We start from the raw sequence: 11,471 nt of genomic DNA, 5'->3' as shown, positions 1-11,471 counted from the left end.
ACACACACACACACACACACACACACACACACACACACACACACACAAGAATGTGAGTCCCATAGACTCAAGGGTATAATTGCCCTGCTCATCTCTCTAACCCTAGTGCCTAGGAGAAGGCCTGCACACAGCTAAGACTTGATAAATATTTGTTCATTGTAAAAGGACGCATCTTTCACTCCATTCAATTTTTTAAACCAGACTCTAGTATTCTTGGAGGTAAGTTGTTAAAGAAATGAAGTCATCAATGGAGAGTGAAGGGTTTGACTCTGAAAACATCCATGAAGACTTTGGTTTATACATGTGAAGGCCCTAGTAAGTACAGCAATCCAATTCCTATTAAAATGTTTAACTTTCTTTATGTTTGATGCCCACATTCCATCTTTAACAACCTTTGGGATCCACTTGGCTAAGTGGGGAGTTGGGGGAGAGAGGCAGTCCCGGGACCTTGAATGGAGAGAGGACACTGACGGTAGCAGAGGGTCCTCTGAGGACGCCAGGGAGAGGGACGCTCCACAGGCTTGCCTTTACTCGGCCCAGCCTACGTGATGGGCAAAGTGAATCTGGACTTCATCATCAGTCACGAGTCCCATCTGAAGGCAGGGCAGAGTGGTTTAGAACAATTAACACACACAGTGTAGCTTTTAGTAGAAGTAACCTCAGGTTCATTGACGTGAGGGAAGGAGAGGAATAGTCATTGGATAGATTTGCTTTCCTTGTTTCTTTTTCTATGTCTCCAGTCGAATGGCACATTCTTGGAAATACAGGGTTTGGGTTGTGGGCAGATTCCTCTTCCTTCTCCAGATGACCCAGCAGCCTGTAACTTGGACACAACAGTTTGTTTCAGTCTAAGAGTAGAGAAGGAGACTCCGCCATGATGGAAAATAACCGTGAACCTTGAGGGCTTCCAATGAGCCAATAAGATCACCCTCCAAAGAAGCCTTTGTAGACATTTATTTCCTTAATTGCCCTTTCCAGCTTTAGGAATACGGTTTCGTCAGCTGGGGCTGAGTTTCAGAGGGACAGACACCATCATAACATCTGAAATTTTTTTTTGTCCTTCCAGGAACCAATTTTCACTCCCTGGGGGGCAATATCACCTCTTCTGAGAACATATGCTATAAATACATACTTTTACTCAATCTACACAGCAGATTCGTGAGGGAGGGCTCACAGTTATTTAAACCTCATTCAGAGGAGAAAAAACTAACAGCAAAATAACTCACCAGAGTTCTTGAGTTAGTAATTGCTGAGCTAGGGCCCAAACTTTAGCTTGCCTGACTTCAAAAAAAAAAAAAAAACCCAATAAAACACAAAATAACAACAGCAACAGTAAAACTGATGCTCTTGAACTCTACACAGTGTGGCCTCCCATTGAGTATGAGAGGTAAGTCACAAGTGACCCATCCCAGTGGACACGAGCACAGCAGATGCTTAGTGAGTGTTTCCAGTTCTTCTGCGAGAATCTGTCCGGGGGACTCAGTCAGAATGTTCTGGTCTGCAAATTTTCTCAAAGGCTTCAAATGTTTCAGTAACAGCTTTATTGAGCTACAATTAACATACCATAAAACTCACCCTTTTAATGGGTACAGTTCAATGCCATTTAGTGCACTGGCTGAGTCGTGTGAGCATCACCACTGTCTAACCTCAGAACATTTTCATCAGCCCAGAAAGAAACCCCGTGCTCATTGGCCATCACTCCCCAGTTCCTGATCATCACTACTATACTTCATCTTCCAGAGGATCTGTCTGTTCTGAACACTTCGTATAAATGGAATTGTACAATATATGGCCTTTTTGTGACTGGCTCCTTTAATTAGATAATGTTCTCAAGTTATATCCATACCGTAGCATCTAAAAGTACTTCATTCCTGTCTATGAATAAAATTCCATGTTTTGCTTCCCCATTTATTAGTGGATGGACATTGGGGCTGTTCGCAGTTTGGGGCTATTATGAATAACTCTGCTGTGAACATTCCTGTACAGATGTTTGTACAAATATGTGTCTTCAGTCATCTTGGGTATTGTGGTACGCAGAACAGTGCCCCCGATCAAAACTGTCCATGTAACCTGAGAATATGTTTTGCTCCGTGGTAAAAGGGAAAGTTGCCAATCAGCTGGTCAGAAAATGTGAAATTACCCTGGATTACCTGTGTAGGTGCAGTGTAATCACAAGGCTCCTTAAAAGCGGAAGAGGGAGAGGCCTCTGCGTGGCTCTGTCAGTTTCTGCTCAAAGTTCCTGAGATCGAGCCCCGAGGAGGGCTCAGGGACACTGTGGAGCCTGCTTGGGATTCTCTCTCCCTCTCTCTCTGACCCTCCCTTGTTTACTCTCTCTCTTTCTCTCTCTCTCAAAATAAATAAAAATTTTTTTTAATTAAATTAAAAAATCTCTCTGTATATCTATTTGTAATTATTTAGATAGGAATTATTCTCATACTTTGCTTCAATTATTTGGATATGGCTTCTTTTAGTTGATTGAAAATATTTAAGGGGCTCCTGGGTGGCTCAGTCGGTTAGGTGTCCGACTTCGGCTCAGGTCATGATCTCGTGGTCTGTGAGTCTGAGCTCCGTGTTGGGCTCTGTGCTGACAGCTCGGAGCCTGGAGCCTGCTTCGGATTCTGTGTGTGCGTGTGTGTGTGTGTGTGTGTGTGTGTGTGTCTCTCTCTGCCCCTCCCCTGCTCATGTTCTGTCTCTCTGTCTGTCAAAAATGAATGAAATGAAATAAATGAAAAATTTAAAAAATACATATTGAAAACAAGCGATTGAAATTTTCGGTCCGAGGAGCCCCATATCTGGGCATCCTCGGGGACGGTTTCGGGTGACGGCTTCTTTTCCTGTGTTACACCACCGTACGTGCTTGGGCCTCCCCCGCTGCTTTTCTCCTAATTTCTTTTTCAGTGCGGACCAACTTTGGTATTCTGCTGGGGTAGCTCTGAAAGCTGTATTTCCCTCATCCTAGGGCTTGTCATTATCGTTGGCTTTTGTCACTGCTGCTGCTACTGCCTCTGTTTGGGGACTTTGTGAACTAATTTGATGACGTCAGCGCTCTGTCGCGTGGGGCCTCGGAAGCCTCTGCTGTTGGCTTCATGGTCGGCTAATGGCTGGACAGACATTTCCGGAGATGCCAGTGTGTCCTTGAACACCCTGAACCAACATGTCTTTCCGCCTTTGCCTTCCACGACTTCCTCCCTCGGGGACCTACAGCCCTGCCTTAGCCTTCACTTCCTGCTGGCCGGGGGGGGGGGGGGGCCGGGAGTCCGGGCCTTTGTGATCCCCGGGGTGTGTTGGAGCTTTTCACAGCCTGCCCATCCCGCTCCCTCGCTTCTCCTTTAATTTTTCAGCCAGGCTCTTCTTTGTTCTAATGGTTATCACTGCCTCAAGCAGCGTAAGGTCACCCGTCGCTGGGATGTTTTCCACACACGTCTCCAGAGAAAGCACTGTTGGCCCTGAGAGAGCTCGGAATCAGGCCAGACAAGACAAGTCCTCCTGGTGGGCGTATTCAGCTGCTGTTCAGGCTGTTGGTGACTGGGGGATGGGACGGTTCAAGTTAACCCACCACAGGCTCACTGTTCTTTGTGAGCGAGACTCCAACCTCGTTGTTGGGTGAACACTCCTTGGATGGTTGCGACGCAACAATCAGGGTTTTTAAAACTCCAGAGCTTTAAAAATAATGTTTCTTTCGACGATTTTTGCCGGGGTTCCGTTTCTTTTATGGGGTGGGGGGGGGTGGGGGTTCAGGTCCTTATTCCAGCATTCTGGATGTGTCTCCTCTTCCAGGGCCTCATGTTCTGAGGACGCTGTTCCTTCTCTTTACCGTAGTGGCTTTCTTTCCTGGTGCCCTCGGTTGGGTGTGGATGAGCGATTCAGGTCCATTGTCCAAAGGCACTTGCTGTAGCTGTTTGAGCTCTGTGTCTCCACTGGATCACAACAGGCTCCCAGACGCTTAACCCAGGCTTCGCACACTGCCACACCCCAAGTGTTTCCTTATCTCCTCTCCTAAGCTCGATCCCCCACGGAGCAAAATGCAAAGAAGGTGAGACGCGAAATGTAAATGCACAAGGTAAAGGGCATGGCTGGTATGGCCCCGGGCCGTAACCGCCGAGGGCAGACCACCAGGTGCCACAGGCACCATCGCACGGGGACCGCCACTCCTCGGAGCCGCGTGGCCCTGCAGTGTGGACGTGGTCTCGTATGTTTGGCCAAACATCATTCCCTCTTTGAGGCTCAGGGATTATCCGTTTCATGAGTCTTGGTGGAGGACAAAGACTGCCTCTCTTTAGAGAGATAGAACTGGTTCATTCTTGCCTTCTCATCCTCTCTTGGATCTAAAACACAGGCTTATTCCCTGGGCTCCACCGAACATTGTAACAACGAGGCAGCAAACACCAGGATAAAAGACAAGCAGTGAGTAAGAGCAGAGAAGAAAGAAACAAAGACCCTGAGACCCGGATGGCATTATTGAACCACTTCATTCAAAACCCTAGACTATCGAATGGTAGATGCTTTGAACGTGAAAGAAAATACCAAACCTGGTTATTTTCAACTGTGCTGTGGCTGTGGTTCTGTTGGCTGATACGGTCTCCCACCCCCAACCCCCAAATACCTCTCCTGCCTGTTTCATATTCAGCGTTGCCGTTGGAAAGCAAGATTTTGGTCTTCTTTTTTTCTCAGTTCACAATCACATCGGGGTCCCTGAGAGGCAAAGATATTTTAATTTGCCATCTGATTATTAGAGAGACTTCAGGGGCCGTACTGGGGAGGCCTTATCATCTGAATCAAACAGCAAAGCACACAATCATCCAGATGACAGAGGCAAAAATAAGATATTATATAGAAGGGCTACATGTGCCAGATATTCGAATACATCCAATGCACACAGCATCCATATTGTATCTTTCAGACCATAAGGAATGTTTGGTACAGCCCGGAGAAGCCAGGGGCCAAGGAAATACTTGCCCTCCCTGTCATATGTGCTGGAGACTGTGCTGAGGGTTCTCCTTTATCTCACCTACTCCCAGAGTCGGCAGTAGTACGCATTATTTCCATTTTCAGGCCACAAAGGTGGGGCTCTGTGAAGCTGTGACTCTGGAGGATCACACAGGAAACAGTTGGCACCTCCAGGGGTGATGCACAGTCCGTCTGACCCTGAGGTCAGGGTCACTCTGGAATGACATCTTTCCGGAAGTTTCCTGTCAGCTGACTTGGAAGGGGTGGGACCCCTCTCTCTTTCCATTTCCTTTTCTCAGGACCTGTTCGGAATAAACTGAACAGAGTAAGACTGTCTAACTCCTCAGCCTAAGGCGGACAGCCTGGGAAGGGAGCAGTCCTCCACAGTGGCCGGGTGAGGTGGAGGGCCACGGGTTCCCTGAAGCGAATCCACTGCAGGAAGGCCGTCTTTCTGCCCCGCCGGTCCTACCGCTGTGTACAAAGGGGATGCACTGCCTGCGCAGACAAACGTGAATTCACGCTCAGGCCACTTGAAGCTGGGCCGGTTTCCTTCTTTTCTCCCGCTTAAGGGAGCCCCCGAGCCCAATTATGTGGCAGCCTGAGAAGGAAGGTACGCCAGGGTTCAGATGTTAATGGCGCAGGAACCCCTGTGAGCCAATTTGGGGCTTTACATTTTTAATAACATCCTTTTAATGAATACGTGTTTCACTAAAATGTTCCAAACTAGTTTCGCTGTTATGTGAGGAAGGAGAGCCAGCTCGGAGAAATACAGCGGAACCAATTTCCTGGGTTGAGCTGGGATGACATAATTTTGCATTTATCATTTGAGTTAATTGTAATGAGCCTGAGTCTAATGAGCCCTACCTCTAAACTCCATTTAAGACAATACTTAATTGCTTCATTTTAATAAACGTTGTCAGGATAGTGAGTATAACAATGACTGAACACTCAATTACCGCCAGTGCTAGAAATGAAGATATACAAAGCTTAATGAGATACGTAATCTGAAAAGGCAATTAGTATCCAGAGGTAGAAGGGGACATCCTTCTGAAAGCTACATAAAGCAAAGCAATTCGTTTGAAATCAACACAGACACTCAGATGAGGCTGACATTGCTGAGCACCTAGTATGTGCCCACATGTGTTTTCACAGACTCTCTCGTCTGATTCTTGTTTAATGTGATGAGGAAATCGAAGCTCAGAAAAGTCATTTAGGTGGGGCGCCTGGGTGGCTCAGTCGGTTGGGCGTCCAGCGTCGGCTCAGGTCACGGTCTCACGGTCTGTGGGTTCGAGCCCCGCGTCGGGCTCTGTGCTGACAGCTCAGAGCCTGGAGCCTGCTTGGGATTCTGTGTCTCCCTCTCTCTCTGCCCGTCCCCCACTCATGCTCTGTCTCTCTCTGTCTCAGAAATAAATAAACATTACAAAAAGAAAATAGAAAAGTCATTTAGGGTGCATGATACTCCAGCGAATCCACAGCAGTTCCATGACTGAAAGCCTTTGAGTCAGTTGTTAAGATATTGTCCTGTCACTTTTTCACTAACTTTTCAGTAAATGGAGGTAGAAATGCAGAAAGACAGTGGATCCAGATAAATAAGTAAGAGAAACAATTTCCACTATCTGATGAATACCATGTTTGGATTTTCACCTATGTTATAATTCTAAACTTTAAGAATATATAGATGTCCAGGGGCACCTGGGGGGCTCCGTCAGTTGAGTGACTGATCCCTGATTTTGGTTCAGGTCATGATTTCATGGTTGGTGGTTTTGAGCCCCCACGTTGATCTCTGTGCTGACAGCGGGGAGCCTGCTTGGGATTCTCTCTCTCCCTTTCTCTCTGCCCCTCCCCTGCTCTCTCTCTATCTCAAAATAAACAAATAAAAGTCTTCATGGAAAACCACCAGGCTTTGGAAAAGTCTATCAGACAAAGCAGGAGGTTTGTGGATCTGCTTACGACTACTGCCGACATACTTCCGGGATAACTCACTTCGGCCCTACTGACGAAACCATATCCACATTCTGCAGCTTGGGAGTAAGCTATGGCCGCCCTCATGAACTGCCCGTGCCCATAGGGAGCTGGCCACAGTTGGTGGGAGAAAGCAGCCTTGCTGGTCACTAACCTGTTCTAGGAGCAGTCTCTAAAAGATAAGCAGGTGGTGAGGGATTTTGATGTGCTCACGTCCTGCGACGCAGTGATGGCTCACGGTTAACCTGTAAAGCAAGCAGCAGAGGGCCCTGGAGGTGGATGAAACTGAGAAAATCTGATACGTTCCAGTCCTGCTTTCAACCCCAATCCCGCTGATCCTATGTATGAGGACACGGGGATAAAAGTTCTGAAAATCGGGGCACCTGGGTGGCTCAATAGGTTGGGCGTTCGACTTCAGCCTGGGTCATGATCTCGTTGTTCCTGAGTTCGAGCCCCACGTCAGGCTCTGTGCTGACATCTCAGAGCCTGGAGCCCGTTTCAGATTCTGCATGTGTCTCTTTCTCTCCACCCCTCCCCCACTCATTCTCTCTCTCTCTCTCTCTCTCTCTCTCTCTCTCTCAAAAATAAATAAGACATTAAAGAAATTTTTAATTTCTGAAAATACAGCTTTAGCTCACTTTCCACGTATGGTCATCGTATCTACTAGGGGACAGTTGAAGACAAATTTGGGGATCTTGGGTATTCCCAAGTTAAGACGCTGCCAGGTGAATTCTACATCTAGTGAGGACGTAGAAACTCATAAAAAGAGGTCACAGGTCTTGCTGTAACATTGAAGAAACATAGGTTAAATTTTAAAATTTCAGCTAAAAGAGCATTGGATATGAAGAGAGGGGCTAAAATATCTTCCATACCGGAACAAAGCCTTCCCAGGTAGGCAGACGCAAGCAGTCACTTTATCCCCGCAGGCCGTCCGCCAAGTCTGGAAACACTGGGGAGAAGGAGCCCGAAGTAGGCACTGGTGTGTTGCAGGCTCAGGAGAAAATAGCTGAATAAGTAATGACCCTGCAGGAGAAGGATCCACAACACGAAGCAAGCACGATGACCCAAAAAATTCTGCACTGCAGGATTTTCACTGAATAAAATGTGATGCAGAAAGCAGAATGCTGGATTGAAACATAGAGAAATTGCTCACGACCATGTGATGTGGAGACACGGAAGTGCTTATGGAGAGGGAGTGATGTCTGAACCCACTCTCGAGACGCCAGAGGTGAACAGAAGCCAGTAGAGGCTGCCCAGCTCCAACCCAGATCATCTCCTCCTTGGCTTGAAGACAGCAGAGCCTTATTCCAGTTGCCTGGCGGAGCAAACAGGAACTTTCCTAGGGGAGAATGTTCTCCGCCTCCGTTTCTACTGCTCCAGCATGCAATAAAAACATCCATGTATTACGTGGAGGAGGAAAATGTGACCCACGATCCAAAGAAAAATTTGACAATAGAAGCAGAGTCAGAAAATCACTCAGATTTTGGAATTAACAGACAAGGACTGGTAATGGCTCTTTCAAATATGTTGAAGACCTAATGGGAGAATGATCAAATTAGGCAAGAAGATGGAACGTTTCAGCAAGAAAAACAAGAAGGAAGGCAGGAAGGGAGGGAGGGAGGGAGGAGAAAACAGAGGGAGGAAGGGAAGAAAGAGGAAATTCTACCACGTTGAAAAATGTAGAATTGAATTTCAAAATACCAGAAATGAAGACTTAACTGGCTGGGCTTGAGAGCAGAAGAAAACATCGGCAAATCCATAAAAACTATACAAGCTACCAAAGCTCGATCTATTTCTGGTAACTCATTTCTTTGTTAGAAGTCACATTTTCCTACGCGTCATGACATCTGGTGAGTTTTCTGCTGCCAGCTGGAGACTGTGGGCTCTATATTGTAGCGTGTCTGTATTACGTTATCTTCCTCCGAAGAGTGTTGAGTTTCATTTTGGCAGGAGGTTAAATTACGTAAAAGTGAGTCACTTTTGTCTTGTTAAGACTTGGTTTCAGTCTTAGTTAAGGAGTGTTTGATCGGGTTTTTCTTTTACTACAGAGCGGACTTGCTAGAGTCACAACTGGGTAACTCACCAAGGTCTCTACTCTTGGGCGAGGCACCAATTCCAACTTCTCCACACATCGTGTGACTTTTCGTTTCTGCCCGGCACTTAGGTTCCGTGTAACTGTCTTTGCTGTCCTTTCTGTAGATGGCCCTGTGCATGGGTTGGAGCTCGCCAAGGATCTCGGGGGCTATGTCCGCAGACGTCTATGCTTCCGCTTTCTGTGGCCCCTCACCAGTGCCCGGCCACCCCATCCAGCCATCTTAAGAACCTCAGCGAGGATTTCCTCTGCCCAGTGACACTGCGGTCTCCTTCCCAGGCCCTCTCCCCCCACACCAGGAAGCTGCTGTGAAGGTGGGACTCACTTCCCGTGCTTCCTCTCTCACCAGGATTGCAGCCTTGTATTGGATGTGTCCCACGGCCTTAAAGAGCTGTTTTTCCTATTTTGTCCAGTCACCCACCGGCTTCCCCATCATGGCCAAACTGGACTTTCCTCTGCTACCTCCTCCTGACTTTCAGATCCAGATAAAATGCATTTCTCCAGTTTCCTTTCTTATTCTGAATGCAAAATTAATCTTTCAGTGCTTCATTTATAAAATGCATCCCATCACACATCATTATGTGACTTGTCTTCTAGACTGAGGGCTCCCTGAGGGGAATGGCTGAGTCCGACCACTGCTCAGTGACCACCCCAGCACGGCCCCGGCACACCACGCGTGGCCCGTTAGCGTGAGCCGTGCTGCACGCAGCTGACCTGAGAGGAGCCCAGGGCAGGTGTCCTGCTTGCAGGGCACGGCCAACGGGCAGGCGGAACGTGCCTCCGGAAAGCCTTCTGCCCTGTGGCCTCTGTCATGTGACTGCGGTGGACCTAACCACGTTTCTTAACAAGAGCGGCTGCTGGATGAGCTGTGGATTTGTGCAAGTTTGCATCTGAAGACTGTCCAGACCCTCCTCTGCGCTGCCCTCTTGAGGCGTCACTTGGCGAACGTACAGATTTCTCAGGGCAAAGGGCTGCCGAAAAGTGACCAGAAGTGCTGGCCAAGCTAGAAAACAGGGTATCCTGTGAAGGCAGGGTGCGTGGCGTTTCGGTACGGCCACACCCCGCGGTGGGTGAGGGCCACCAGAGAGGTGTGGCGCCATCACACGTGGAACCGTACCCCCTCGAACAGATACGGTAAAGTCCTAGCCTCCAGAACCTCAGAACGTGGCCTTATTTGGAAACAGGGTCATCGCAAGCGTGGTCTGTGAAGGTAAGAAGGGAGCGTGTTGGAGTGGGGGTGAGTCCTTCGTCCAGTGACCAAGGCACTCGGGAGGAGAGAGAGACAGGAAGCTCAGTGGTGGGGGGTGGAAGGGTATACCTGCCAGCCAAGGGGCCAGGGACTCCTGGCAAACTCTGGACATGAGGAGAGGCGAGGAAGGATGCTTCCCTGTAGGCTTCAGGGGAACGTGGCTCTGGTGACACGTTCATTGCTAATGTCTGGCCTCCAGAACCGTGAGACAGTAAGGTCCTGTTTTTTAAGCCACCCGGTTTGTGAGAATTGGTTTAGGCAGCCCTGGGAAAGTAAAACAGGAATGGGGGTGGGGGTGTTGGGCATCAGAGAGCCTGTCATGGTAGGAAGGACACTGGGTCTCAGAAGAAGTAATATCCGGCCCCTCTTCCTGGAGGGTCTGCTTTGTCTTGGTAACTTTTGGCGCTTGCTGTTTAAATAACTGGGGACAGTCGTCGGGGGATTGAAGCCTGGACAGACGGGTCAGTTGGATGTTATAACAGCGATTCTCCACGACATGCCAGCCTGGGATTTATCTGAGCTGGTTGTAGAAGCCCAGCCCTTGAGAAGCAGAGGATTCTGAGAAAAGTCCATCCCCGTGTCTCTTTACGTATGTCCTTGTCACATCTCAATGCGTCACCTGCTCAGTCACACCTCATAACAGCCACGAGCCCTTGGGTGAGTCACCGCCAGCTGAGGCCTCTGTTGTCATGCATCACATAAGGGATTTTGGTCACAGAGTCCTTGCTATGGTTTGCAGTTGAAAGATAAAATGAGGGGAACATTGAGGCAGAAAGAATTTGGAATTTCTTCTCAATGGTGGCGTTGCTGACAAAAAGAACCCTCAGTAAAGAAAACATTCATTGCTTCGCCAAATTATCTATTTATCTATCTATATCTATATCTATATCTATATCTATATCTATATATCTATCTATATGTCTATTTATCTGTTTATATGCATGTATATGTATCTGTATATCTATATATAGATATATATAGAGAGAGTTATATATAGTTAAATTTACTAACAGCAAGAATTAACAATTTCCAGACAGCTCCACACTGCGGTAAGAACAAATTAGAGGCAGGACAGCTCTCAATGCAAGTATTTTCTCTGGGTATGATGCAACATATTTTCCTTTTTTTTTTTTTTTTTTTTTTTTTTTGGCATTTTATTTCTGTTCTTCGTTCAGTAGCAAATAGTTCCACACATAATTTTGCTTAATCGCATCTACTGCC

At 47.5% G+C, this 11,471-nt stretch overlaps 1 long non-coding RNA gene across 1 annotated transcript in view; it reads left to right on the top strand.

The window, feature by feature from the left end:
• LOC121022930 (uncharacterized) overlaps nucleotides 1-10,240 on the top strand; it is an 81,961-nt gene extending 71,721 nt beyond the window's left edge. Inside the window, exon 3 of the long non-coding RNA XR_005787176.1 lies at nucleotides 9,109-10,240. This is a non-coding gene — a long non-coding RNA (uncharacterized LOC121022930). The remainder of the gene's footprint in view (nucleotides 1-9,108) is intronic.
• The last annotated feature ends 1,231 nt before the right edge of the window (nucleotides 10,241-11,471 follow it).

The sequence above is a fragment of the Herpailurus yagouaroundi genome, unplaced genomic scaffold, assembly GCF_014898765.1.
Source record: "Herpailurus yagouaroundi ecotype Mexico unplaced genomic scaffold, PumYag 483, whole genome shotgun sequence".
Classification (NCBI taxonomy): Eukaryota; Metazoa; Chordata; class Mammalia; order Carnivora; family Felidae; genus Herpailurus; species Herpailurus yagouaroundi.
Note: the sequence above shows the minus strand (reverse complement) of the source record. Positions and strands in the feature narration are given on the sequence as shown.